This window comes from Diuraphis noxia, unplaced genomic scaffold, assembly GCF_037042655.1.
Source record: "Diuraphis noxia isolate RWA-SAM2 unplaced genomic scaffold, SU_Dnox_SAM2 contig0001, whole genome shotgun sequence".
In the NCBI taxonomy this organism is placed as follows: domain Eukaryota; kingdom Metazoa; phylum Arthropoda; class Insecta; order Hemiptera; family Aphididae; genus Diuraphis; species Diuraphis noxia.
The window spans coordinates 34905703-34912139 of NW_028301711.1; positions in this window are offsets into that span (position 1 = coordinate 34905703).

A 6437-nucleotide genomic window follows, 5' to 3' on the forward strand; every position below is an offset into this window, starting at 1 on the left:
TTTTGTCCTCATCTGGTTCGGTCGGCGGAAAATAAATATTATTTTATTATTTTACAAAGGTGTGCACTGCGACAACGGCGGTGGGTTAAAGTTAAACGGACTACAAAAGCGACCGTCGTCGTCGCCGCAGCTGCCGCTGTTCGTCACGAATGGTCGGCGGTGCGGTGGGGGCGGGCTGAGAAGATGTGTGAAACACGATACCGAAATGTGAACGTGTGGTGTGTCGCTCTTTGGTCTTTGTATGCGTTTACATCGTTGTTGTTATTTACACAAAAGCAACGTCAGCAGCAAAATAATATTATTATTCCATATTATTCCTTCGTGAGGGTACCGCGTAAAAAAACGCGCACTATTTTATTAATGTTATCATCATTCGATTCGTCGTTGTTTACTTATGCAACGGGTATTCGCTTGCCTCGTATGCAATAAATCTTTATGATCATATTATTCAGTATTACCTACTGTTGTGCTAATGTGCTCTGCACAATATGATAAGAATACTGTCCACTGGTATTTTGAGTGCATATGCATTATGCACATAGACAATCGCATAGACATGGTAGTATACTATCATACCTTTACCAGTATACCATTATAATATGGTACATCAGTACCTACCTATACTCGTCGTATATCATGTTTTATACTTAAGTAGGGTTATTATAAAATGTATACCTACGAAATATTATACTAAGCTGTTTAAAACTATATTATAGCACACTGCAGCATATAGTTGCATAGTACAATGATATACTATATAACTACAACCGTAGGTATGATATTCGAGGGTACTACCACTACGATGTAGATATAAATGTATCAATAACGTGGTGGTTACAAAACCGAATATATATATTGTACAATATTAACGTTACTCGTACAGAGTACAGAGTGTAGAGCACTGTAGACTGAAGTGCTAGTGCGCTATTCTATATATAATATACATTTTATATTATACGACATTGTCAACTAAATGTCAAATAATTCAGTGCCTCAGTGGGTAGGCTGAACAGGCCCGAGCTACATTTTTCAAAAAATTACACCTCCAGTTTTATTAAAATTATAAATGTATTTAAGTGGCATAGAACTCGAGATCGATACGACTTGAGCAATACAACGAATAATTTATAATATTAGCTATAATAACAGGCTTGTACACAGGATTGAATAATGGAGGATATTTTGAAGAAAAAAAATATATAAAATAGATAAATAAATAATCAGCAAATAGTATTATAACATATTTATATTAATTATTAATTTTGTAAGTACCTATATATTATAAGTTATGATTTATGCATTATTATTTATTACAAATGAAATTATAAAATATTACATAGGTAATAGATCAAAAATGAATAACACGATTTTTTTTGGTCATGGTGGGGAAGAAGATTTAATCCCCCCCCCATTGCGCAAGAGCTTGAGCTAATTGAGCTATAATATTATGTAAGTATCTATCATAGGCACGGGACATGTGGCCCCTGCAGAGACAGATTTACGCAATTGCCACCCCTGGCACCCCTAGGCAAATTTTATTTCTCCACCTTTTTAAACTTATCAATGAAACGTCTTTTTAAGTACATATTTGTCATATTTAACATAACTTCTACTCAGTACTACATAAAATAAATCTTAAAGACTGATACTAAACAATAATATTATTGGTTATGATTATAAACTGTTTTGATTAAGAAAATAGCACACCAATAGCAATATAATATTTTTTATTAAAGTTTAACCTATATCACTATTTTTTTTGTTGAATAAATTTGTTCTACTAATCAAATATAATTATTGTACACATATAATTATGTTCGGAGATTCTTTAAACAAATTTATGGGTTTAATAAATTTAAATCATATTACTATAAAAACAACAGTAAATAATCAAACTTAAAAATGCATGCTTATTATTGTTATACACAACATATATTAACCTACATAGGCGTGCGCAGACTTTGACCGCAGGGGGGCCCCTTAAAAAAGTCCGAACTAAAGATTCTTGTGTGATGATAATTGATTAATTAATAAAATAATAACTTAATCACATTTATATTTTATTTATACTATTAGATTAAAACTGGCTTCACTTTTTTTTTGTAAAATCTAAAAATTTCGCTGTCTAGTATAATATACATATCTATGCATTTATTAAAGAAAAAGCCAGAGGCCGCAGAGGGGGCCGCGGCCCACCCGGCCCCCCCTGTGCGCACGCCTATGTTAACCTATTATAGCTGAAAAAAACTAATATAAAAAAAAAAACTATTTCATCTGTTTATTGTAACTTGATTATTTTTCTGCAAAAATTTAATTTATGTCTCCAAAAGTTCAAATTGTATTTCTTGTGTCATTTCACTTTCAATCGACAAAATCGTTAAGGAGTTTAATATTTCTTGTCTTAATTTTGAACGCAAATACGTACTTTTCCACTTTAAATAAAAAAATGATTTTTCAGCAATACAGTTAGTGACAGATGTTGAAATATAAATCCTCAAAATTATTTCTAAGCTTGGAAACATTGACTTCAAATAATTTAAAATTTTTTTTTTAAATTATTTCCAAAAGTTTTAGTGCGGTGAATTTTTCTTCATTATATTTGGAAATTAAAAGAGATCGAAAATGTAATCTTTCATGCTATTGTTTAACATTTTTATTTGCCTTCCTTCAGAATAATTCCATCCTTAATTACAAAATCTAAAAAACCTAGTATTCCCAAAAATATTAGCCTAAAATTGCCGCCCCTAAAAATCTACCGCCTTAAGCTACTCCCTACTTTTCCTAACGCTAAATTTACCACTGGGGCCATAGTCTACTCTCCGAGCAGTAATGTACTTGTTATACTACCATCATACCTCTTGGCTCTTGCGACCTGATAAATTTTTATCATAAAACTTTATTACTACTTACTTATACCATATTGTGATCTGATTTACAAAATGTTAAACAAATTTAATTATATATACCTAAGTTTAGATGAATGTCAGGAAAACTTTAAGTTATAATGAAACAAAATAAAACTACCTATAATATGGGTCCTAATACTTTGTAGTTTGTTGCATTTTTGTGTATTTTTAGTTTTTACTATCTAGTATCTACATGGCTGTATAGCCTGCATGTATATTGATGCATAATGTATTACTAAGTATTCAGTAAGTTTGGTACCTAAGCTATAGATATTTTTTCACTAAGAATAAAACTGGTAAGTTCCAAAAGATTTTAGACTATATTTTTATATAATATTTCGAATTAGTTAATTTAATATAGTCACATTTCTAGATTTTACGATTTTTAGTGAACATCTAATAATCATACCGCATATATTTGGGGATTGACACAATTTTTAATATATATTATATTATTATTATGCATCGTAAAGGAGAAAGGTCACCAGGCCACACTCATGACAAGTAGAAGTGCCTACTAGAAATACTTTGTCTGTATTTATTTTATAATAACACCGCATCAATTGTATTACCTAATTTAAAAATGCATGAAATAGATTTAAAATAACGAAATAAAAATTAAGTATACACAACTACTTTTGCAATTTACTCAAAAACTTATAAGGTAATCTTTTAAACAAAAATTTTCACTAGGTAACTTAAACATTTTAAAAATCAAATCACGTTAAACTTTCATTTAATAATGTCAGCAAATCAAATTCCAAAAGCTCTTATATGTTAGTAATATGTTGCATTTAAATATTTGAATTATTTCCATTGTTTCAAAAAATATTGTTTGTAAAATTGTAACACTGAACAAACATGAAAAGCCCTGCACGTCATCTAAATTTATAAATGTGACGATATTATATTACCAAAACCTGCAAAAGTGTATATAGACATATATAATATATATATAGCAACAACTAACATTATAGTACAATGTTTATACGCGTTATGCGAATACAAAGTAGCCAGTATATAGGTAAATACTTTTACTTACATAATTTATAATTATTAGGTATTATGTGTAAATGTATTGATTTACTTATAAAATTAATGTATTTAAATATAAATTATAAATCACATATTGCAATGCAATTATTGCATCTATATGTAACATATATCACTAACGTCTATATCAGATCTGTATAGTATATAGGTAATTTTAGATTCTGAACGAAGCGATGAAAGTATTGATTTTACAATGACGTGTTGTTTTTTTTTTTTTTGTGTGTGTGTCTCTGTACAGCATAACTAGTCGAAATAATGCTTCAATTTCAAACTTTAGGGGTGGTTTCCGATGTAAAAGTGAATATCCTTGATGCATTATAGAGGTCAAAAGAAAACATTTTCAAAAAAATCGAGAAAAAAAAAATGACAGAAAAACTGGAATTTTTACGCAGAACCAGTTTTCAACCAAATCGATTTTTTTATATGGTTGTAATTCAAAAACTAATCATTGTAAATACTTGAAATTTTCACCAAATGTTTACGTTAGTGATATCTATATACAGTTTAATTTTCAAAAATGTTTGACTTTTTTTGAGTTATTTATAGATCAATGAAATTTTTGATTTTTTTGAGAATTTTTTTTTGAAGTGTCGGTAAAAAAATGTTGGACGACCAAAAAAACTTGAAAATTTAATACAAGGTTCCTTATGAGTTTTCCTTATTGTAGCTAAAAAAAATTAAAAATCGTTAGTCACAATTTTTTTTTTATAAGCGTTTATAGTTCAAATTTTTACGAAATCTGTCGAAAACGCGAATATTTGCAAGTAATTTTGAAGTTGAAAATTCATAAAACTTTTTGTGTTTATAACTAAGGATTAAAAATACAACACTAAATATTCCATAAGTTTTCCTTCAAATATCTATAGAGAAAACTCGAAGCATCATTATATGAAAAATTTTAAATGCGTTTGAATTTTAAATTTTTACGAAATAGCATAACGATAACGATTTATCCTCATACGATTTTAAATATTTGTTATTATTCAAAAAGTATAAGTCGTAGATACATGCAAATTTTACCAGTTATTTAGATTGGCATTTCCTTTACTTGATTTAATTTTCAAAATATTTTGACTTTTTTTGAGATATTTATAGACCACTGAAATTTTCAATTTTACTGAAAACTTTTTTTTGAAGTGTCGATAAATTTTTTTTAGCCCATTCAAAATACTTTAAATTTTAATACAAAGTTTCTCATAGGTTATTATTATAGTGATTAAAAAATTATAAAAACACATATGCACAATTTTTTTTGATTAGCATTTGAAGTTCAAATATTGACGAAAATTCGTCAAAACCATGAATATTTTTTTTTTGTGACAGTTTTGGGGCAGTAAAAGTGCTTCGATTTTTGACTTCAGTACCTTATTCAATCAGAAAGTGAATCTAGTTGGTACTTTGGGGGTCAAAAGGTTAATATTTTTTCTAAATAATCCGGATAAACAAACTAAAAATTAAGGGAAAAACGGGAAATTTTACGCACAATCAGTTTTCGACAAAATCGATTTTGATTTTTGATGTAACTTTAAAACAAATGACCATTGATACATGAAATTTTCACCTAAAGTTTATATAAGTGAATTCTATCCACCATGAAATTTTCAAAATTTTTGACTTATGTTGAACTATTCATAGGTATATGAAATTTTCGATCATTATTAGTTTTTTTAAAATTAATATCGATAAAAATTTATTTTTTGAGTAGAGAAAAGCTTGAAAATTTAATACAAGGCTCTTAACATATTGTTACAATAGCAGTTGAAAAATAAAAGAAATTCATAGTCACAATTTTTTTTATAAGCATTCAAATTTTGAATTTCGACAAAATACGTAAAAATCACAAAAATTTGCAAATTGTTTTCAGCTAAAAATTTATAAAAAATGAATCAACTATATATCTACATGTATCTCAATGTATCCAATGTATCCTATGTCTTATACATATATAATATATGTATAAGACATATAGGTTATAGATAAGTTACATTATATTTCGTAAAATATTATTAAGATTATAAATTTGATAAAAACACACAGACATATGACTGTATGATATAACTTAAAATTGATCAATATTATATTAGTGTGGGTAGAATAGATAGTATTTTAAATTTTCCGTTAACTAACATTATTTATAACAAAACAGTTATACTGCACCAACCATACATTTAAAAAAAAATTGTAGGATGGCTAAAATATAAAGACCCAAGGGCAAAAACATAAATTATACAAATACAACCTTTGTATGAGTATCAAAATTCAGAACATATCAACAATGTGTCTGTAGATCTTAAACATCATGTTAGCTAATAAATAGTACCTACGCCCTACATATTACACTAGCTGCAGCTACTGAGCTACAATATACACCTGTTCAAACTATTTCACACAAAACAATTGTGTTTAATCAAGTATTTCATATATAAACGTTAAAATATTGGTACCTATCATAGGAGTGCGCAGACCTTGCTGACAGGG